The sequence below is a fragment of the Papaver somniferum genome, chromosome 6 (genome assembly GCF_003573695.1).
Source record: "Papaver somniferum cultivar HN1 chromosome 6, ASM357369v1, whole genome shotgun sequence".
Taxonomy (NCBI): Eukaryota; Viridiplantae; Streptophyta; class Magnoliopsida; order Ranunculales; family Papaveraceae; genus Papaver; species Papaver somniferum.
In genome coordinates, this window is record NC_039363.1 from 86,017,987 (window position 1) to 86,043,286 (window position 25,300).

Sequence of the window (25,300 nt, forward strand, 5' to 3'; positions counted from 1 at the left end):
TCTTTCATATGTCATATGCAAATATTGATAAAAGATTGAATGAACTTTTGACAAACAAAAGTTAAGCCTATTATGTCATTATGCAAATATTGATGGAAGATAGGATGAACTTTTGTCTACAAAGATTAAGTCTATTACATGTCTCTATGCAAATATTGATGAAAAATAGAATGAACCTTTGAATATTCCGCAGTATTGGTCTTTTCCTGATCCACATCTCTGTGTAAGTACTGTGCGGCTCCGTAAGTTCTCTTATGTGAGAATTTCCGATTAAATTAATCATGGGTTCTCTTGTGGTTAATTTAATTGAGTATTTTGGATATAAATTCACGTTTCATGTGATTTGTTAATGTCCAAATAAATCCTTATTTTCTTGTGAAAGTAAGGTCGCTCTTGTTGTTCTTTAGGGAATGACATTTTATTGGGGAGAGTTCTTAATTGAACTTGTGCTTAATTTCCAAATCTTTGTGGAGAGTGCGGCTATGTAATATTGTAGGAGTTTTCTTGAATCTTTGTTAACTCCTTGATGAATGCATTTAGTTTCATCTATATGATTGCATCTAAACAATGTTGATATGTTCTCTTTTGGTCATGAAGTATCTCTATGGGAATTTCATTAGGATCCCACTAGTTTTCGTACCTTTGCCAATTTTTATTGACAAAAAGGGGGAGAATTAAAGTGTAATTTACACTACGTATACATATGGTTTACAGATCATTATGTAAGGGGGAGTGGTTTTCATGTGAGATGAAGTATTGACTAAGGGGGGGTGATACATATCACCATAGTATTGTTGTCAAGGTTATGATACAATTGGACTTTGATGCTGTGTAATAATACTATGACACTGTATAACAATGATAGAGATCTTCTGTTTTCTCATTTTTATGGATACAGATCTTCAACAACTATGATGCTGATTTGAACACATTCAGAATCACTGAAGTACTTGGAAATGACGAAGATTTCGAGTAATGTTGAAGAACCAAGGAAATCAAGCATTTGGAATGTGAGGTACAAAGTTTATTTATTTTGTATTCCATATGTATTGATAGTTTTGTCACTATAATTGAAAAAAGGGGAGATTGTTAGAGCACTGCTCGGTCGAACTCGCAAGCGTTGCTATCTAAAGCATGTTGTCAAGTTTAGTTGCCAAAATTATAAGCCTTGATTTCTAGTCTACTTATAGCTAAGTCTCGGATTAGGATAGAAAGTGGAGTTGAGCATTAGACTTCACGGCGTTCATCGATTGAAGACGAAGAACTACTAAGGAGAGCTTGTGGAACTTCATCAACAAAAGGTATGTGGAGACTTGAACTCATCTATCACTCAAAAGTCTATATACTCTATCTCCTATTTGAGACAAAAGTCGTATAACTATATAGATTCCGATTATACACATTTGATATTTCGAGCTTAGTTTAACTCGCTTACATATTTCTCGAAATATGTGTAGGTAAGCTTTCGATTTAACCAAGTTAATCTTATATTCTTGACGAAAGTCAAAAGATAATCATGTGAAAATCGCCTGGTAACATCTTACATGATTTGTGTGAGACAGTCATTTGATGTAGACTCAGAATATTTCGTATTGATCATTCGATCACTTGAAAATCGCTTTGAAGCTAATAGTTTGTGTGAGACAGCTATTCTCGTCGTCCGAGAATGTTTCAATGGTTGAAATGAGAGTTTAGAACAATTAGATATAAGCACAATATGTGTATTTGCATACGTGTAATCCAAGTCCGGGAACCATGGTATGCATACACGTATGCGTACTGTTTGGTTTGTCAAGGTCTGGGAACTCAGTACGCATAACAGTACACGTACTGGCGTGAGGTTCAAGTTCCGAGACTTTACCGAGGTTGTGGTAAGCATACCAGTTCGCATACTGGCGAATCCAAACTCAGTCCGGCCACTAAGGTATGCGTAGCTGTTCGCATACTTGAGTGGGTGGTATTCTAAAATCGGTTTGTTCATGAACCAATACATTTATATATTAAGCGATGCAATCTTTTGCAAATCGTGGCTATAATGTTCATGACTTGATTCGAGTGAATCAAAATCGATTTTGCTTCAATTTTGTCTTGTATACTTCTATGAGAATATAAAAAACTAAACAACTCTAAAACTAGTTTCATTTTAGTCATTTGAACTAGTTATGGTTAAGATGAATAAGGTTGATATGAAAGTGTTCATATGGCTAACTTCGGTTAACTATTGTTGAGCCAACAAAGGTGTACACGTTTAGGTACGGTTACTCATATCTTAATGAAATCACTTTTCATTTATGTGTAACAAGCTAAGTTCGATCTAACGGTTGAAAGATATTAACTTGAGTCTAATCAGGTTTTCATCTAACGGTGAATATTGAATGCTTTGTTACCAAGGTAACATTGATTGCAAACCCTGATTTGAAGATCATATAAAGGAGAACAATAGCAACTGGGAAACCCAATCCCCACACCTCATGTGTGATACTAGTTGCGACTAGAGTCGATTCTCCTTTAACCTTAGGTTTTTCTAAAACCCAGCAGGTTAACGACTGGAAGACTTAATTGGGATTGTGAAGCCAGACCCAACTATTTTATCTGTAGTTGCGTGATATGATCTTGCTGTTTTCTATCGTGATTGAGTACTATCTTCTCTAAGATTGTCTCGAGATTTAATCTCCGATAGGCAAGATAAAAAGTAGGTACAAACATCTTCGTCTCATCGTTTGTGATTCCACAATACCTTGTTCGCTACCATACGATTAAAATTATTGTGAGGTGATTGATATTTCTAGGTTGTTCTTCGGGAATATAAGTTCGGTATAACAATTGGTTCCTGTTCACCTTTATTTATCAAAAGGCGGAACAAAAACTCGTAGGTTTATCTGTGGGAAACAAATATATTTATTTAATAGACTTTTATGTGTGAGACAGATTGGTTTATCAAGTCTTAGACTTTGGGTTGTGGGTGAGATCAGCTAAGGGAACCAAGTGCGTAGAGTCCTGTTGGGATTCAAAGACGTAAGAATCGCAACTGTACCTTGATCAGTGTGAGATTGGTTAGGGCTCAACTACATTCCAGTCTGAAGTTAACTTGGAGTAGGCTAGTGTCTGTAGCGGCTTAATACAGTGTGGTATTCAAATCTGGACTAGGTCCCGAGATTTTTCTGTGTTAGTGGTTTCCTCGTTAACAAAACTTCTGGTGTCTGTGTTATTTATTTTTCGCATTATATTTGTTTATATAATTGAAACATCACAGGTTGTGCGTAAGTTCAACCAATTGTGAATCCAACCTTTGCTTATTGATTAAATTGATTTACACTTGGATATTGGTTTTTGATACCGCCCAAGTTATTTCTTATATTCAATCGGGCTCGCAAATTCCTATTTGTTTGATTACGAATTGAATTGAGAAATAGAGATATGACTCTTTGATATACTTTTCTTAAGATTGAGTCTGACTGTCTAGTTGATTCTTTGAAAGTATATTGGAGTTACTCCATATATATTGCTAAGAGAAATATTGGATGTGCTTGTTAGACCCCCGCTTTTTCACTAGAAATCAAGACCTATAGATTTATCAACTAAACTTGACAAACAAGCTTGAGATAGAAACGCTTGCGAGTTTGACTGAGCAGTGCTCTAACAGAAAGCTTATGGTGACTTCTAATATGAAGTAATTGGGTTTTAGAGTTATATCGTGTTTTCACTCCAATTAAGATTTGCATATATGAATTATACCTTCCCTAATGATTCAAAATACGAAAAACCTTTTATTGTTAACTTATCCATCTTTTTCCCATTTAAGTTAATTTTTGAAGCATATATTGATCGGTTGTGTGTTATCATTCACAAAATAAAAATATACAAAATAAAATTCGACATCATTAAATTATGTAGTCCATTTAATCATCTTCAATTCTTTAGTACGAAACAAAAATTGGTTATACAACAAGCAATATATTCTGAGAGATTGATTACAGTTTATTTTGCGATGACATTGCTTCTGCTTTTTTCACCACCACAACCGTTTTCAAACAATTATAAAGACATATGTTAAGGATGGATATGTATCTCTTCGCCACTAGCATGAAAACCGCAAAAGTAATAATTAGCGGCACGATTCACATGAAAACACCAATCTTTTCAAGGGTTAGGTGTATAATTTTCAAAATTTGGAAGAAAGAGTTTATAGATGCTACATATTATAAATTTTGAATCATGTACGATACTAAATAACCAAAACTATAAGTAGACTAGATATAATTGAACTCAAACGATCATTTATCATAACAATACATGTAAACAACTGTATATTAGTGAGTTTCGTAATCAAAACAGGATGTCTGCGCATAATTAAAGCATACGACAATATATGTACAAAATTACATAATAGGGAGTTTCATAATCAAAATAGATGTCTGCAATTAGTCTTGTCTACATTTTATTCTTTACGAGTTAAATACCTAATAATTTTTTGTTGCTTTGTGCAATTTCATCGCCTTGGCACTTCGTGTGGAGCCTAGTTAGCAATTCGACGAATTATTCGCGAAATAATCCTTCTTACAAATATTTGCCGGCTAATTATAACCATGGGTTGAAACGCGATTTTTAATTTCTTTCCAGATAATTCGCGACTTTTACGAACCGGATAATTACTTCGCTGTTTAATTCGATGAGATATTTTATTCTTTCATAAAAATTTATAGTAGTGGGGTTTGAAACCGCGACTTGCAGCTCCCACTGAGCTAGCTATTTGGTGGTGATAATGATGCATATATTTGTGTCCTTTTATAATTTAATACACGTCGAACTTTAAGTGGCGCATTTGTACACGTGAAATGGTTTACACCCGAATTAATGAATTGCCGGATTTTTCCCATATTGCGTATGTTTGACCGAATTCGTTTTTTACCTAGCCGATTATTGTGCGCATTTTCACCGATCCGAATTTTTGATGCACGCCGGATTTCTAACTAGGGTGTGAAGTATTTGCACATTTTGAAATCATATTTTTGTATCTTCTCACTTTCGACACCGTTATTTGTGTCCATTTTCAACTGACTTGCATGATCAATCAACTATGTTTAGGAAATAGTTGTTATATATAGTTGGACATATCTAAATCAAAAATTACACAAATTAACGCATCCATTGTTACAATTTTAAAAGATACAACATGAGAATATGTTTGTTATTATTATATAGTTTGCGTCTAAGAATAGTGAAGGTTAAATATTTTGTTAATAAACTTTGCAGAAAAATTATTTAGCTGTAATATTGAAACTAATTGTCTATATTGCTAAAGTTTGTGCAATTTATTTTTAATATGAGAAAAATAATTTCTTCCCTTTGGGGTAAAAAAAATACTTTCCTTGAGAAATGTAATCACATGAGAATGCATGAGCAATATTAAGACACATCAACAATGACTCCAGAATGAAAAAACAAGGATCCCGAGTACACCTCCAAATATTTTTCTTTTAACCTATTTAAGTACATCTAGTATAATGAATCTTTTTGAAACCGTAAAGATTAAATAAATAAGGTGAGTTCGATATTAACTAAGTTCGATAAGTACTGATTATAATATCAATCAAGGTATGTGTTAGAGGAATGCTCGGTTAAAACCCACAAGTTTTTTTTTTTATCTCAAGCTTGTTTTCAATGTTAGATGATCAAAACTATATCTTGATTTCTAGTATACTAAGTCATGTCTCGGACTAGGTTAGAATTTGGTATTTGAGTATCAGAGATCACCCTCGAAGACTGAAGATCGACAAAGACATTTGGAGAATTTCTGCACTAGGTATGTGGACTGAACAATTATATTTTACTCACTATCTTATCATTCTATCTGTTGAGACTATGTCGTATGATACTTCTAGTAGATGTACAAAGAATAAATTTCAAGTCAAGCTTGTGTTGTTAAAAATCTCGAAATATGATTCTAGCATAGATGTTCAAAGGTCCTTAACAATATTAGTTTTAAACAATTTATTGTTTGAGATTTAATTTATGGATAAATTGAAAATATCCCATTCAATTGATTTTATCATTTGGGAATGTTTCAAACATCATAAGAGAGAAATTCATGAACTTCTGATATTTCTTCTCAGGGTAGGTTGGCAAACCAGTTTGCAAAGTATAGATATCCGAGTTTCAGAAATACAAGAAAGGTTGGCGAACCATCTCGCAAACCAGAAGTTCGGTTGGGAACAGTTCACGAACCGTGGTGAACTGAATTTTTGGTGTTGGTATAAAAGGCTTAAGGTTGGCGAACTGTGTCCATCTGAGTTCACAAACCGAGTACGGCTAGCGAATCGAGTTCTCGGGCTATGTACATCTGAGTTCTCAAGCCGAATAGGGTTGGCGAACCCAGTTCATGAACCGTAGCATCCTGAATTGTAAACTTTAGCCTTACGGTTCACGAACCATTTCACTAATGGCCCAGTAGAATTTAGTAGATGCTCAAAGACTCATTTTTAAAATACGTTTAGCATTATTCTGACTCTCTTGAACACTTCTAAGACTTCATTGATCACTTAAACACTTATGTGTGTGCATCATGATTAAACTCATAGGTGTTTTTATAAACATCAATTTGCTTATCGTTCACATGGAATATTTTCCAATACTGAACAATCATTATACACGGTCCGTGGCCGGACCACTGTGTACATTCTTCTATTATATTTTTAAGACAAAAAGTGTTTACTTGATCCTTAAAGTCATTTTAGCTTGAATTCTAAGAAATCACCAGTTTTGGAAATCTATAACTAGATATGCTCTTTCAATTGGGAAATTCAATCCCTGGTGTTAGAGCATAGCTCGGTTGAACTCACCAAGCGTTGGTATGTCAAGGTTGGTTGTCATATTTTAGTATCAAAACTCATCTAGAGTTGCTTGATTAAATACTATAGTCAACTTCGTTTAGGTTAGACTAGAAAGTCTAGGAGTGTTGAGACATACAAGTATTACTCCGAAGACATGAAAAATGAGAAGAATTAATGACTACAACGACGATATCATCCTTCCACTTGAGGTTAGTAATATTGACTTGAACTTTTTTTTTTATTCCTAACATATCTTTGAAGTCGTGCTATATTAAAAACATAACATGCGAAGCTCTATATACTATATATAATACTCTAGTGGATAGACATCATAATAGTATGGTCATAGTATTAAGGAATTATATTACGAAGTATAACGCTTATCTTTTGAACTTCGTAGATATGACATCGACATAATCTTGTATATAGTTTTATGATTATGTGTATGGGTTTATGGTGAAGATTTCATCCTAGGAAACATTGTTTTACCTTTTTTTTAAAGGAAGTAGGTTCGTGAACTTGTTTCATGAATTGAAAGGGAAATCAATAGGTATATTGGCCTGAATACTCATTGTAATCTTTGGATGACCAATATGTGTGAGTTGGTAGAACCGATCTTAACTCAGGTTATATATCTTGGTATAACCAATCACAATATCTAGACTTATGATTTGGTATGACCGGTTCTGGTAATTGGTGTAACCGATTCTAAGTAATCACCATGAGATGGTATGATCGATCCTTGTAATTCGTGTGACCGATTATTTTAATTGGTGTGACCGACCATAAGAGGTTGTGTGACCGATCCTTGTAATTGGTATGATCGATCCTAGTGAATGGTATGACCGATCACAAGTAAGTACGATGTTTAGGTAGAACCGATCCATGTGATTGGTATAACCGACCTGAACCCATGTATGTGACTTGGTAGGACCGATCATAAATAACCATTATGACTTGGTATGACCGATCACATAGCAGTCTTGGAATTTTGGTAGAACCAATTCTAAACTTGTTGGAAAGTGTGGTAGAACCGATTCCAAGGTACAAATTCGTTTTTCTATGAATTACATATTTCTTCATGAACTTATGTAGTTTCGGAATTAGGATTTGTTGTATAAAGATGTCAACATACTTTGAACATGAGCATTAAGTCTTATCATATATTGTTCAAATATATTCCTTGGTACTCAAGGTGATCCTGTACCAAAATAAATTAAGAATCTTTTAAATAAGGTTTTTGGTTTTATATGCTTTAATTACCAGCAATTAATGCATATATTTAGAGAATAAAAATTAGTAATGTGCATTTATTAGTTTGAGATTTTCTGTGAGAGATTTCGGAAAATACTGGACTACATTTATTGGAATTAGGAAAACCGAATTTGGGCATTCATTGCATATCTTAAGAATATTTTCAGTTTTGGAAATACCTTGGAGTCCAAACAACCTTGGTCTATAAATACCTAAGTTTGCATTTCTAGCAAATGATCCTAAGAGCCAGGCAAACTTCATTTCTTGTTGTTTCTGATGGAGCCGTCTATTCGGAGAGGAAAGTATCCTAAATAGGTGAAATCTCTTACGACCGTTCGTTTAAAGACTTTTATGGGATAAAGAAGCTCTACGAGTACCTTTGGTAAGAAACTAGATAATTGCAGTGTTATTAGTTTTCGACTATTGATTTGATTGACTAACGGTTGTTGAAACTTTGATTGCACCTAGTTTGTTTATTCTTGAGAATGTTCTCTTCTGATATAAGATTCACTCAGACTAGATCAAAGTATCGACGGGATCTTTAGAACTGTTGTTAGATCTAAAGACATCTTGTGATAATCCATTGTTAACAGACTCCGTTCTGTGTGTGATTGATCACAAGAAGATTCAAGTGTTGTTGTGCAGGTGTTTGAAGGCAATAGAAGATTTGAAGACGAAGAAGAATTCTTATTAGTTTTCGTATCTTATGGATTTAGTACACAAACCTTGATCGGCTGAGATCCAACTAGAATCGGTTTATAGACTTGATTGATTAGTCGCGTTAGATTGGCATCACTTTATAGTTTCTCTTTGAGATCTATATTGATTTATTACAAATCTAAAGATTGTTTATTTCGGTATTCAATATTTAGATTGATCTAACCAGACAAAGGAGTTTATTAGGTTAAACATAAGAGCCTTTGTCAACGACTCATTAATATCTTCTAGAAAGATTGATGTGACGCTCCAACCTAATCCCTTGTTTATCTAAACCTAAAGGAAGCACCAAATCTAAATTACCGATTTTAAGAATCATAATTACATAAATTGCTAATAACAAAACCCAAACTCTCTGCTGATATTATATAAATGAAAGTCTCTCGATTTATGTGAATATATGAGTGTGTTTTTTAACAGAACAAAGAAAGAATACATATAATAAAAGATATACAAAACCTCTAATTTCGATAAAGCTTTAAGCTACCAAAACGGATATCTTTACGTGCACCATTTCTTCTGATTACTGAAACTGATGCGGGAACGAGTGAGCTCATCATCCCAAAGGGGTCGCTAATGGAAAACTAAATAATTTTTAAGTAATCACTAACGTACTTTACAGTTTTAAAAGAATAATAACTGTAAGAACAATATCATGCATCAAGACCAGAAAGTTAGACAAACAAGCATAATATGCACACGAGTGATTTCCCCAATAAAAAGACGAGGGTACCCAAAAACACCACAATGTTTTTGTTTTCAACCTATAAGTCCTCTTACTGAAAATGGTCGTCTATGGACAGAGTCGAGACAATACAACAAATCGGTATTCACACTTTGTGTGATTGTCTATGGATATGAGATCGAGACAATATGACTACCAAAGTGTGATACTTGATAATAAGTTCGTACTTAACCAAACTCTATAGGATCACTATCAAGTATGTCGGAGTTAACGTTTGTGTATTTTATTTTTAATTATAATAAACAATTATAATTGCGAAAATAGAAAAGTAAAAGACACAGCAAGATTTTGTTAACGAGGAAAACTTCAAGTACAGAAAAACTCCGGGACCTAGTACAGAATTGAATACTCTCAGAATTAAGCCGCTATACAAAATCTACACCAACTTCATATAGTTGAGACCAAGCAACTACCCCTAGTTCACTTAGTTTCCTCAGTATCCCTGCGCTTCCGACTTCAATGAGTGCACACAGTGGAACAATTCCTTTGGATCATATTCCAAACAGTAAAGGAACAATAAATCTGTTTGGTAACAACTCTTTTGATTCTTTCAAGATAAATATGTCTCAAGTCATACGCAAAGACTCTTTCGTTTAATTTAATAAACTCCTTTGCCTGGTTAGATCAAGCTATCCAATAACCACAAAAGTAGTTAAGTTTAGATTCGCAATCAATCAGTATAGATCTCAACGAGAAGCTATAAAGCGGTGCTGATCTCACGCAACTAATCAATCGAATAAATCCGACTCTAGTTGGATCCCAGCATATCAAGGTTTGTGCACACACAAAGATATGACAATGATAAGTGCCTAAATATATCATTTGAGTATCACTTTCTTATGTTTTCTTAGCTATTTTCTCTTGTATTTTCGGATATTATGCTTGTTATGCATTTTGTAGGAAACTTGGAGTCATGTGCCGTGAAACGAAGAAAATAGGTGCTTAATTCATTGCTTGGAGGCTTTGGCTGTTGATGGATTTGAATTTACCAGGCATTGCAGGTTACAAGAGTGTCAAAACAAGAATCACTAAGGCACCCGGTATCTATTTCTCAATGCAGCCACTTACAAAGCCATTTAATCCAGATGAAGGCAGACTGGCATTTCTCTCAGGGCCACCAGCTCTCATTTACTACTTGTATAGGCAGAACTAGGTCGTGTCTGGTGCACAGAATGTTACACAAGGCGCAGCTGCTTCTTCACTTTCTCAAGACAAGTTCAGGTCTCTTTCTGTACCATCAGCTAGACGGCTGAATCATGGCCCTGGTATGAGTGTTTGCCAAGAGTTTGGTCAGCTTTCAAAGTCAAAATGAAGAAGGAAACTCGAGTTAAGAAACAGGGAAGAATGAAGTCAGTTTCATGCCGAGAAAACAGGTTAGAGCTGTGAGTTTCGAACCTGAGATTTGGGTTTGTGTTTAGAATGAAGTTGCCAGTGAGGGAAGGAGTTACAGGAAGGTTTTGGGTGGTATTTGAACTCCAGATATCAGCAAGAAAGTAAAGTTCAAGAACTGCTACTGCCATTGATAATAGAGGAGATAATATTGAGTTTTGAAATGATTTAGAGTTATTGAATGTGTGTGATTGTATGTGTTTGAACATCAATTTGCAGGGAAGGAGTTGTGCAATCTCCAATATACAAGCAGGATACAACCCTCATCAGTTCGAGACTGGCACATAAGATGTTTGCTGAAATGCCTGAACGAACATATTCTCCCTATCCCTTCCAAGAGTTCATGCCGGCGAAGTATGGGTCTGTATGGCCAGACGAGATGGGTTAGAGGGTAAGAAGAACACGACAGGCTCAAGTACGAGTTTACAAAGGCTTGAATAAGTTCTGAAACAGAGCTAACATTGAGATAGGATGAACGGAGAGATTTGACTTCTGAATGAACATGAAGGATGGGTTTGATGTAGATTCAGGTTTGAGGCTGAGTTTTGCTGCCAAGAAAAGTCAGTGAAGAAGAACTTGTTACTGCCAATGATACTGGGAAGAAAAGGAAGGGAAGAGAACTGGGTAGCCTGCCATATTGGTGTTGTAACAAGGGTTTGCTGCCAATAGCCACTGGTCTGATGATTGTTCGCAATGGGTTTGAAGAGAATTACTTGGCAGAGAGGAAGATGTATTAAGCCATAAAGTGGCCAAGAAAAGTGCAGTTTTGCCTTGGTTGTGTGCAGCTACGAGCCATGGCTCTATGGGCAGTAAATGTTGTGTGTTTGGAAGTGGCTGGGACTTACTTTAGGAGTTGAGATAAACAAGGAAGCAGTGGCCGAAAAGACAAGAAAGAATTGGAAATCGTCGTCGTTAATTTTGTTGATGGATGGAGGTTTGAGCTATAAAAAGCAAACCTAAAAGCCTACACAGGGATCATCGCATACCCCACCCCTCACGGCTGCTCGCAACCAACAGAGAGGAGCTCTCTGCTCCTCTCTAAACCCTTAGCGAAGCAGTAATATCACTTGCACATGCATACAGCCATCTCCCTCATCATCCACAGCATATCATCACTATCTTTACCACCTGCATCATCTTTCGCATCCACTGCATACATCCATAGCCTGCACTCTCCACCTGCATTCTCAGTGCACCTGCATATCACCGCCAATCGCTGCTGCAGTTCAGTTCCATCTTCCATTCACTACAACAATTTCCAGCCATCACCAGCACTCCACTTGTTCGCAGCAACTCCAACTCGCACCAACGGCAATACAACAGTACCACCTCTACAGTTCCAGTCCATACGCCGCCACCGTGTCATCCAGTCCACAATACCATTCCACCACCACCTGCTGCTGTTGCTGTTTCGGTTTGCGCGTCTCAATTTCATATTTTCATCTTTGTTTCATCATGAACTTCAGTAGCTAATTGCACTTGATTAGGGATGATTTCGACGTCCGAACATGATTCACAATTGATATTTAAAAGAACCTGTTTTCTTGCAATCTGTCTTTTTATTGTTCATTCTCTATTGTGCCAATATTGCTTATGTGAATTGTTTATGAATCAGTTAAGTTGAAAATTAGATGGTGAGTTCATAATTCTCATACTAATTCGAGAACTCTTCGACCCATAATTGTCTGGATGTTCTGAATACAAGTAGTAATATGCGAGTATTGATGATGGGATTTTGTTAAGTATTCGTATGTATTGAATAACACTAGTAGGTAATTCATTCTTTTGATTTTATCACTAGGAATAACCTTATCTCATAAAATTTAAGGCATTTTTTTAAGTCACACCTAGAGAACGTACTTCTAGGAAACTTGACAAGTAGAATCCGGTAGTCGAGCGCTTCCGTATCCCGTTAACTTAGGAGATAGTAACAGAATGGTTGAGCGTACTAATTATTTTAAGGTTTTTAGTAACAAGATACTTTGCAAAAACTAGCTATATCAATAAGATTCACGTTCTGAGACCGAGAAAGAGTCTTTGATCATTCTCATACTCATATTGCATTAATATTTGTCTTGCATTATTCGCATTCAGAAATTGAATTGACAACTTTAGCTCAACTCTCCCTTGGGACGAACCTGCTTCCATTATATTACTTGCTAGTGTAAAGAGAAGTAGAGAAATATTATTTGCGAGTTGACACCTTGTCAGAGAACTAAATAAGAAATCTTCTTCGTCTTCAAATCTTCTTTAATCTCCAATAAAACCCTGCACAACACCACTTGAATCTCTTGTGATCAATCACACACAGAACGGAGTCTGTTAACAATGGATTATCACAAGATGTATTTAGATCTACAAACAGTTCTAAACATCCCGTCGATACTTCGATCTAGTATGAGTGAATCTTATATCAGAAGAGAATATTCTCAAGAATAAACAAACTAGGTTCAATCAAAGTTTCAACAACCATTAGTCAATCAAATCAATCGGAAACTAATAACACTGCAATTATCTAGTTTCCCACCAACGGTACTCGTAGAGCTTCTTGATCCCACAGAAGTCTTTAAACGAGCGGTCGTAAGAGATTTCACCTAATTAGGATACTTTCCTCTCCAATTAGACGGCTCCACCAGAAAAAACAAGAATGAAGTTTTCCTGGCTCTTAGGATAGTTTACTAGAAATGCAAACTTAGGTATTTATAGATCAAGGATTTTTGGACACCAAGGAATTTCCAAAACCGAAATATTCTCAAGATATGCAATGAATGCCAAAATCGATTTTCCTAATTCCAATAAATGCTTGTCCAAAATTTCTGAAATCTCTCAATAGAAAATCTCCAATTAGTAAATGCACATTACTAATTTTTATTCTCTAGAGATGCATTTAATTGCTGGTAATTAAAGCATATAAAACCAAAAATCTTAACTAAAAGATTCTCAATTTATTTCAGCAAAGGATCTCCTTGAGTACTAAGGAATATCTTTGAACAATAAATGATAAGAGTTATTGTACGTGTTCAAAGTATGTTGACATCTTTTCACTGTAAATCCTTATTCATATTTACATGGATTTACATTTTTGGAATCGGTTATACCACACTTCCAAACAAATTTAGAATTGGTTGACCTGTATTCCAAGATAACTATGTAATTGATCAAATATCAAATCATATACATGGGTTCAATCGGTTCTACCAATCACTAGGATCGGTTATACCTCAATATGGAAATACTTGTGATCGGTCACACCAGTTACCAGGATCGGTTACACCAATTACCAGGTTCGGTTACCAATTACAAGGATCAATTACACAATACACTGTGATCGGTTACACCAATTACTAGGATCGGTCAAACCAATTACAACTGTTGATCATACCATCTCATGGTGATTACTTAGGATCGGTTACACCAATTAATAAAAAATAGTCATACCTAATCATAAGTCAGGCATTATGATTAGTTATACCAAGATACATAACAAAGTTACGATCGACTCTACCATCTCACACATATTGGTAATCCAAAGATTTGCAATGAATAGGCGTACCAATAAGCCTAACCATTTCCCTTTCAATTCATAAAACAAGTTCATGAATGTACTTCCTTTAAACGAATGTAAAACATTGTTTTCTAGGATGAAATCTTCACCATAACCCATTCACATGATCATAACAGTATATACAAGATTATGTCGATGTCATATCTAGAAGTTCAAAAGATAAGCGTTATACTTCGTAGTCTAATTCCCTAATACTATGATCATATAAATATGACCATGTCACATCACTAGAGTATCATACAATATGTTCAATATATACAGCTTCTCATTTATGTTCTTAATATAGCACGACTTGAAAGATATGTTAGGAATGAAACAATTCAAATAAATATTACGAACCTCACTTGTATATCTCAACATTCCTAGTCTTTCCAGTCTAACCGAAACGAAGTTGACTCTATTATATAATCAAGCGACTTTAGATTAGTTTTGACACACAAAAATATGACAAACAAACTTGACATACCAACGCTTGGTGAATTCAACCGAGCTATGCTCTAAAAATCCCCCCTTTGTCAATTTTAGTGACAAAATTCTTAATACATATGGATAAACAAATTACAAGAATTCATTATACATACGCTTGATTCCAAGTTTCAAGAACACAATAACCTGCATATATTCAATCAATAAATACCGCTGTTGGCGTTTGAATAACAAAGCTTATACTCCCCCCTAAAGGTAAGATAGGTAAAAATTCAATCCGAACATCTTTGTCATTTCCCTTTTGTAGTCAGAATTACTACACAGCAATATGATACGTTTCTCCCCCTTATTCAATACGTTACTCTTTCGTTAGATATAATGTTTAAGAACAATTGTTCTTTCATTAGTGATTGCAAATCACTTGTTTACTCCATATATTTCTCCCAATTTTTTTTCATAAAATGACAAAGGTTCGAGCAAATAAAGGTCACACCGAAAGGATCTTACAAATCTAAAATACTTGTAAACAACTTATAAGAGTTAAGCACGAAGGTTTCGCATACCACTTTAGATAACCAATATTAAAGCCGAGACTACAGGTAATTTAGTTTTAGTATGTTATCAAGGAAAAAATTGCCCGAATCAATTTTCCCAAATAGTTTAACAATTTGACTAAGAAACTTAATTCCCTTGTTAAACCGGTTGCGTATGTACAACCGCTTGCTTTGATAAGACCAAAATAAAGATTAGAATTAACTTTATTTCTCTCATCAAGCTCTAATTATTCAGACAATAACTTAGACCTTTCTCTTCAGACAAGACAAATACGAGGTTAGTTAACTAGTTTTTCTTGTCAAGGCATTCAATTAGACTTGAATAACCGAATCCTCCAATTTGATATGTCTAACTAAGATCAGAATTAACTTAGTTTCTCTTATCCAGAATCAAATTGGACTAAAAAAATGATCCCGTATTTCTTTAAGCCATAAACAATATATACAAACCAAAATAAATTGACTTGCACAATTATTTTCTTAACCGAAAGCAATTGAAACAAACATAGACATTATAGCACCGCAATCACACCGAATTTCGTTAAGCAAAAATACTTGATACTCAACAATAAAGAAGATACCAAACCATAAGCCAAATAAATTGACACAATTTTTCTTAACCGGAAACAATTGAATCACACACACACACACACATCCATACACAATAATGGAACATATCGATTGTACCGATTTTTTTTTAAGCAAAAGCAAAATATATGCAATATAAACAGGCTTTTCTTAAACAGGAAAACGATTAACTAACAAATTCGTTACCTCAGATTCCACAGCCTCTTCTCCCCAGAAAGATATATCATTAAGCGCAAGTTCAAATAAGAACTCTTCCCCAGTGTGTTATCATCCTCTCGTAAGAACAAAATAACAACAAAAGCAACCTTTACCAGAGAAAGGTTGAAACGGTTTTAACTAATGCGTGCCAATAGAAAAAGTTGAAAACCCGAAACACATATGTTATGCTAAACACAACTCATGTAAACATAAATTGATTCAACATATTGTGACTTTTCACATATGAGTTTCAATCGGAACACCTTATGATCCTTTGATAAATCCTACCAACATGGGCTAGAACTTAATCCCGCTAAATCAAAAAGCCACACAAACCATAAGGGTCACCTCATATGAGATCGAATATTAAATTTATGAAAACCAAAATCAGAATCCCATAAACCGAATACACATATGAAAAATATATCCATTTATTTACAGGCTATGTAATCGGTAACTATCATAAGAAAAGTTATAAAGAAATAATTTTATTCATTAATAATGATAGTTTTATTCAAAAATAGACCTTATACAATAATTGAGATAAATCAAAATATTGATGTCTCTTTTCACTAAATAAAAAGGTAGACTACTCCTTGTTTGTCAGCTTCTCATCAGATTCTTGTTCAGAGTATTGGTCTACTTTGCCTTTTAAGAACTCGTCATCGATCTCTAAGGTTCATTGAAGAGTTTCTGGATCATTTTGAGCGGCAAAGGCTAATTTTTTCTGAATATAGTTTAATTGTTTTCCAAGACATAATATATGGAACAAGAGATCTCCATTGCTATAGATTTGAGCACTTGAAACAATAGTTCCTCTTTCTTTTCGACTTTTATTCATTTGCTTGATAATTCCTTGAGAGACTGTTTTAGTGACTTTCTCATCTCCAAAATTATTTCACATTGTGTTTTCACACATGCTGGTGATGAAATAGGGATATCCAAGATTTCTCTGGGACATTGTGGCATTGATGGATTCAAAGATCTTGATCATTTGATTTATAATCATTCCACATATATCAGTTTGCTTATCACCTTCAAGAAGAAAGTATACAAACTCAGCAAATTCCTTGTCCCATTGTGAATCTGGGATGTATCTCTTGTGCAAGCAAAGAGAGTTGCTATTGCAAATTTGTCGAAAACCCTTAAGTAGAAGGGTATTTCTTTGGTTAGCATTCTTCCATTCTTCCATCCAACAGATTTTCCAGTGATACGTTTTGAAATGTTATCATGCTCAATTTCAAAATCAGTAATCAATGATTTCCTTTCACATTGTACTTGATGATCTGTGATATCATTTTTCTGTCGACTTGGTGAAAAGTGTATCCAACAAGAGTGATAAAAGTAAGATTCTTATGATCAATATTTATGAATATTAGCATAGAAGATTCTTACTATATCAGGTGAATATTTTTCAAACCCAAACAAATCTCCCCAGTTTCGGTCTTGAAAAAACTTCACATATTTCCTTTCTGAAACATCTGAATCAAATCTCTTTTCAGCTGTGAAATTGATTCCTTTTAAAGTTTGATATCTCTCAAAACATGTACTATCCATACAGTTTGTAAGTTTATGTTTGTCTTTGATCAAGTCAGGGTACTTGACTTTCTCAATATCACCAAAAGGAATATATGGATTCAATTCCAGGTTGTCAGTTTCAGGCATTTTTTCTTTTGATTTTCTCTTTCCCATATTTTCAAGTTTTGAAAAAAATATGGAAAACCTTAGTTTATGTTCCGAACAACTTCTCCCAGGATGTCTGTGAAAACATCACAAAATAATCTTCTTTTATAGAGAGTGAAGATAACAATTTTCGGAAATAACTAGTTTCTGGAAATCCTTCCAAAATCGGAAACCTTGATTTGTGGGGAAACAAATCCGATTTTGCAACTAGGTCTTTCTTTTGGAAAACTGTTTTTTCTTGGACCGGATCTATATTCTGGATCAATTATATAATTATGTCCAATTGTTTGTTAACTCTATAATTACCAAAAGATAATTTTTGAAATTCATTCAAGAATTTTCCAGTGGAGTTTACAACAACAAATTTGAACATAACAAGATATTTATAAAAAATACCTTTAGAATTAGAAATCAGTAATACTTTAAAAGATCACTTGCTTCATTAAAACAGTTGTGGGGTGTTACAAGGATCCCAAAATCGCATCCTAATCACCGATACATTGACAGTCTTAGATCTGAAAATGTGCATATATATATTTGGGTAACCAATACAAAATATATTTAAGATCCTAGATTTTTCAAGAATAAAATAGTCATGGTTCATACATAGAAAAATCTTATGTGGAATCTTAAGCATTTTCAAGATAAAACATGTCACATAGAGAGTTGTGTCATTGTTACTAAACTTGTTAGTATACAATACCATGAGATATAATTCTATGATAACCGAGGGATTATGTAAGTCGTTCAAGACATACATAGACTTAATCCCAAAACCTAACAAATTTAGGAACAAGAGTGTCATATATTTCATTCGTGTTTTCCACCACGAGTCTTTGAAGCAGTCAAATCCTGCTACTACATAAACTGAATCAGCCATTGACTTCAATTCTTATAGGTTGGATCGCAACAAACACAGATTGTTAGATCTTTTCGTGTTTGCCTGCTCTGATACCAATTGAAAAGACAAGGGTACCCAAATACACCACAATCTTCTTGTTTTCAATCTATAAGTACTCTTACAGAAAGTGATCGTTTATGGACAGAGTCGAGACAATACAATAAATCGGAATTCACACTTTGTGTGATTGTCTATTGATACAAGATCGAGACAATACGACTACCAAAGTCTGATACTTGGTAATAAGTTCGGACTTAACAAAACTCTATAGGATCACTATCAAGTATATCGGAGTTAAAGTTTGTGTATTTTATTTTTAATTATAATAAACAATTATAATTGCGGAAATAGAAAAATAAAAGACACAACAAGATTTTGTTTACGAGGAAAACTGCAAGTGCAGAAAACCCCCGGGACCTAGTCCATAATTGAATACTCTCAGAATTAAGCCGCTATACAAAATCTACACCAACTTCGTATAGTTGAGACCAAGAAACTACCCCTAGTTCACTTAGTTTCCTCAGTATCCTTGCGCTTCCGACCTCAATGAGTGCACGCACTAGAACAATTCCTTTGGATCGTTTTCCAACATTAAAGGAACAAAAAATATGTTTGGTAACAACTCTTTTGATTCTTTCAAGATAAAGATATCTTAAGTCACACGCAAAATCTCTTCCGTTTAATCTAATAAACTCCTTTGCCTGGTTAGATCAATTTATCCAATAAATACAAAAGTAGTTAAGTTTAGATTCACAATCAATCAATATAGATCTCAACGAGAAGCTATAAAACGATGCGGATCTCACGCAACTAATCAATCGAGTAAATCTGATTCTAGTTGGATCCCAGCCGATCAAGGTTTGTGCATACACAAATATATGAGAACTAAATAAGAAATCTTCTTCTTCTTCAAATCTTTTTTAATCTTCAATAAAAACCTGCACAACACCACTTGAATCTCTTGTGATCAATCACGCACAGAACGGAGTATGTTAAAAATGGATTATCACAAGAGTCTTTAGATCTACAAACAGTTATAAAGATCTCGTCAATACTTCGATCTAGTTTGAGCTTCACCAAACTTTATGGATTCGTAATCTGAGAGGAGAGTAATCTAATTAGGTGAAATCTCTTAAGGACGCTCAGCTTAAAGTCTTTTTTGGGATTGAGAAGCTCTAGCGCGACCTGTTGGTGAAAAACTAGATAATTGCGGTTTATCTTTGTTTTAGATTGATTTGATTGAAATATGATTGCACCTAGTTTGTTTATTCTTGAGAATCTTCTCTTCTGATATAAGATTCACTCAAACTAGTTTAGAGTTTCGACAGGGATCTTTAGACTGTTGTTAGTTCTAAAGACGATCTGTGATAATCCATTGTTAACAGACTCCGTTCTGTGCGTGATTGATCACAAGAGATTCAAGTGATTGTATGCAGGTTTTTATTGAAGATTTAAGAAGATTTGAATACAAAGAAGATATTGAAGATTTGACTTGGGTTTTACAATCTTTGGTGTGCACAATACTTGTTTCGGTAAAAGAGATCTAATTAATAATCGGTTTATCCTTGTGGTAGATTGGATTGATTAATTGAGTAGATCGGCATCAAAACGGTTCTTCGGATTAAAGGTGTTGTTGGCTTAATCTTAATCGATTACCTTTGGGTGATTGAACATAAGATAGATCTAGACCTGACGAAGGAGTTTATGTTGAGATAAAAGGAAGAGCCTTTGTCCGATTCATATCACTTGGTTGATTAGAGTTGGCACCAAACAGATTTATTGTTCCTTTGCTGTTTGGAATACGAACCAAAGGGATTGATCCAAGTACGTGACTTATTTATAAGTTGGAGGCGTGGGAATACAGACGGAACTAGGTGAACTATAAGGTTAGTTACTTGGTCTCAACTATACGAAGTTAGTGTAATTTTGTGTAGCGGCTTAATCCTGAGAGTATTCAATTCTGGACTAGGTCCCGAGGTTTTTATGCATTTGCAGTTTTCCTCATCAACAAAATCTTGCTGTGTCATTTACTTTTATTTTCACAATTATAATTGTTTTATTTTAATTAAAGTAAATACACAAACGTTAATTCCTATTTAATTGATAAGCAATCCTATTGTGTTCGGTTAAGTCCGAACTTTTATATCAAGTAAACATACTTCGTTGTTGTATTGTCTCGATCTCGTATCCATATACGATCACACGAAGTGTGAACCGATTAGTTGTATTGTCTTGACTCAGTACATAGACAATCACTTTCGGAGAAATGACTTATAGGTAGGAAAAGTTTTAGCTTGAGGTATATTTGGGTACCCTCGCCTTTTCAATTGGTATCAGAGCAGGCAAACATGAAAAGATCTAACAATCTGTGTTTGGTGCGATCCAACCTATAAAAATTGAATCTAATGAATGATTCAGTTAACGTAAAGCAAGACATCAAGAGTTCTGAATTAACACTTGATGATGGCATCTACGAATCAATATCTTAAGATATCATCACTAGAGTCTCTACTAGATAAGTTAATCTTGTTAATAATGTAGAAACCGATGACGACTGGAAAATAAGTCTACAAGAAAGGCTAGATGAAATTTCCGATGATGATGACTCAGATTTTGAACAAGAAGTAGAAGAAGATATCTCAGAATACTCTAAACTGCTGGAACCTTTGAAAATGAAAAGCTGAGAACTTCGGATTTTCTTGGTTTTATGACTCCTGTTTGTCGCGAGAACAAGAAATTGAAGAAGGTTTTTCAAGTTTATTATATTGGTTTCCAAAACCGTGAATATCTTCTTAAAGATCGTACAAAAGATCTAAATTCTAAGAAATTAGAATGTGAAAATCTTCGAAGAGAACTGTTTTTGTCGGAAAAGAAACATGTTGAATCGGAAGCTATGTTTAATTCTCGACAAGTACATGGTCTTGAAGAAAAATCCAGTGCTAGTCTCTCTCAAACAAAATTGTTAGAGAAAGAGCATGAAGTTGCTCTTAAAAAATTCACTTGTTGGAAGAGAAACTTGTTGAATCTGATGCAAGGATTAACTGTCAACAAAAGAGTTTTGAAGAGAAAGAAGTTGTATATCTCTCACAAGAAAAACGCCTTGAAGCTGATCTAGCCGATGCTCTTGATAAAATCAAGACATTGGAAGAAGAAAATTTGGAACTGAAAAAATCCAATGAAAGCTCCAACAAGTTAACCTCAATGTTAGAAGCAAGTAGAAATCATCGTGATACACGAGGATTGGGCTATAAGGGAATAGATGCTTCAAATATTAGCAAAGAGGTAAAATTTGTTAAAGCTACAAATTCTTCTCAATCAGAGGCTTCCACTGATGACAAAGATGTTCATATTCCTTGTAAAGAAGAGAAGTCTGTCAAGAAGGCAACAACGTTGAACAAGGATAAGAAGAAGAAGAAGAAAACTCATCAAGCTCCAATGCAAGAGGATCCACACAAAGGTAACATTAAAACTCATACTTCGTATATTTATATTAAGCATTGTTATTATTGTGGTAATATAGGACACTTGCAATGGACATGCAAAGTTCGTAAGATGCAAGATGCACTTTCTTTTGTATCAAATGAATTGGCTAAGTTTGCTCCTCATAAGAACTCAGATCTTTATTGTCCTAAGTTTAGGCAAAAGAATTATTATGATGATAGTTCAAATTTTTCATATCAGTCGACAAGGTCATCTCATAAAATACCCAATTATAGAAAGAGAGATGACGTTTCAAATGCAAAGACAAGATCTGATGTTCCAAATTGGAGAAAGGTTGTTTCGCAAAAGGACAATCGTCCTAATGGTATTATGAAGGAGAAAGCTGCTCCTGCGAAACCCAAATCTAAATGGGTCCCTAACTCCTCCATAGCCAAGAAGGGACCAAAAGTTAGTCACAAGAATGACTCTCAATTGTTAATTATTGGTGACAATAATTACAAGAGTCTTCTTGAAAGACTAAAGAAAGACATTATGTCTGAAATCTCTTGTACTAGTAAATATTGTGATAATGACACTCGTGACGAACAAGAGGTCAAGAATGATGATTCGCTCTTAGTCACTCGTGACGAACAAGACAAGGATCAAATCAACACAACCTAGTTATGTTGGAATGTGCATGCTCACCTTGGTGCTCAATATTTTGAAAGGTGAGGAAGCACATGAAAATCTGAGCACATGATCTCTCGGTTATTATATGACTAATTAACATCTTTAGGAGATTTCTTTTCTTTTATACTCATACTCTCTCTATTTCTATTTGAGGTTTTGATAGAAACGGTAATTGTGAGTTTATGATGTTGATATCTACTGATCATATATGTGTAGATCTTGTTTTTACGGTTAAAACGAGCCAAAAATCACTGAATTCAGACATCGTATGCAAAAGTTATGTCGAAAACAGTTAAGTGTTGTGATCTGTCACAAGTAACTCATGGGAACCGATCCTAGTACCCTGTTATGGTGAGGGAACCGATCCTAGTACCATGTCATGGTAAGGGAACCTATCCTAATGAGAGTTCCCCTTACGAAGAAGTGTAAAAACTTTTTTGCACATAACTTCTTCGTCCAAACTCGGAATGACCTCATTCTTTTTGCGTTGTTTTCGCAATTCAATTCCCTACAAGAAAGAGGTAATTGCAATACTTTATTCTTTATTGAATATTTATGGTGTATTTCAAAGTGATTTATGAGATGTTTGTTTTCGGTTTTACTACCTTAATATTCAATCTCATATATTGTGAACCCTTATGGTTTGGGTGACTTTTTGATTTAGCGAGATTAAGTTCTAGCCCTAGTAGGTGGGATTTATCAAAGGATCATAAGGGGTTCTAATAGAAACAATATGTGAAAAAGTCACAATATGTTGAATCGGTTTTGGTTTAGCATAAAAGCATATGCGTTTCGACGGACTTTTGCTTGCAATTGTTAAAACCGGTTTTCAACCTTTCTCTGGTAAAGGTTGAGGTGTGTTGTTATTTTTTTGTTTATGCATAAGGATGACAACGTGGTGATATTTCGATATCAATTCTCCCTGGACGAAGATGCTATCATATTGGAGAAGTGGATGCGAAATCTGAGGTAACAATCTTGTTAGTTAATTGTTTTCTTGTTTAAGAAAATCCTGAGTTTATATTATATATATTTGTTGCTTTTGCTTAACAAAATTTCGGTACAATTTATGTGTGTGTGATTCAATTGGTTCCGGTTAAGAAAAACTATTGTTATCTTTATATTGTATGGTATCAATTGTTTAGGCTTACAAAATTACGGTGCAATTGTGGTGCTTTTAATATCTATGTTGTTTCAATTGCTTCCGGTTGAGGTGAATAATTATGCAAGTTGATTTATTTTGGTTTGTATGAATTATTTATGGCTTAACGAAATAATTTGTGTACGTGATGAGTTGTTTAGTCCAATTCGATTTCGGATAAGAAACTAAGTTAATTCTGATCTTAGTTTGTCTTATCAAAATGAGGTTTCGGTTATTCAAGTCTAATCGAATGCCTAAACAAGGAAATGCTATTTAACTAACCTAGTATTTGGCTTGTTTAAAATTGAAAGGTCTAAGTTTATGGATAATTAGAACCTGATGAGAAAAATTGAGTTTATCTTTATTTTGGTCTTATCGAATTAAGTGGTTGTTTTTGGACAATCGATTTAGCAAAGGGAGTAATGTGATTAGTTGTTTTTGGTTTGCTAAACTAAATGGGAAAAAAAAATTCGGACAATTGTTTCCTTGGTAACATATCAAAATAATACTACTTGTAGTTTTGGTTTTGATATTGGTTATCAGAACATGATGTGTGGAACCCTCGTGCCTAACTCTACAGGTTTGCAAGTTTATTTTGAGATTTGTAAGATTCTTTTCGTGTTGTCCTTTATTTTTTCGTTTCTTTGTCATTTTTGTGACAAAAAGGGGGAGAAATATATGGAGTAAACAGGTGGTGCTGATATTGATATTTATATTGATTGGCATCACTAGGGAAAAGAACATTGGTACTTGAATGTTTTATCTAACGAAAGAGTGAAAGCACAGACTAAGGTGGAGTAACATGTAATATAGATTGGTATAACAAAGACGTGTGGATTGAATATCTACCTATCTTCCTTAGGGGGAGTATTTTCTTTGTTAATATAATGTCAATAACGGCATTTTCAAGGATTGAATGTAAGCAGTTTTACTGGCTGTTGAATCGGGAATCAATCCGAGTGTAATGAATTCTTGTAATTTGTTTATCCATATGATGTAAGAGTTTTGTCACTAAAATTGACAAATGGGAAGATTGTTAGAGCATTGCTCGGTTGAACCCACCAAGCGTTGGTATGTCAAGTTTGATTGTCATATTTTAGTGAATCAAAACTCATGTTAAGAGTCGCTTGATTATGTACTAGAGTTAAACTTCGTATAGGTTAGCTTGAAAGTATTAGGATATGAGACATTACAAGTAT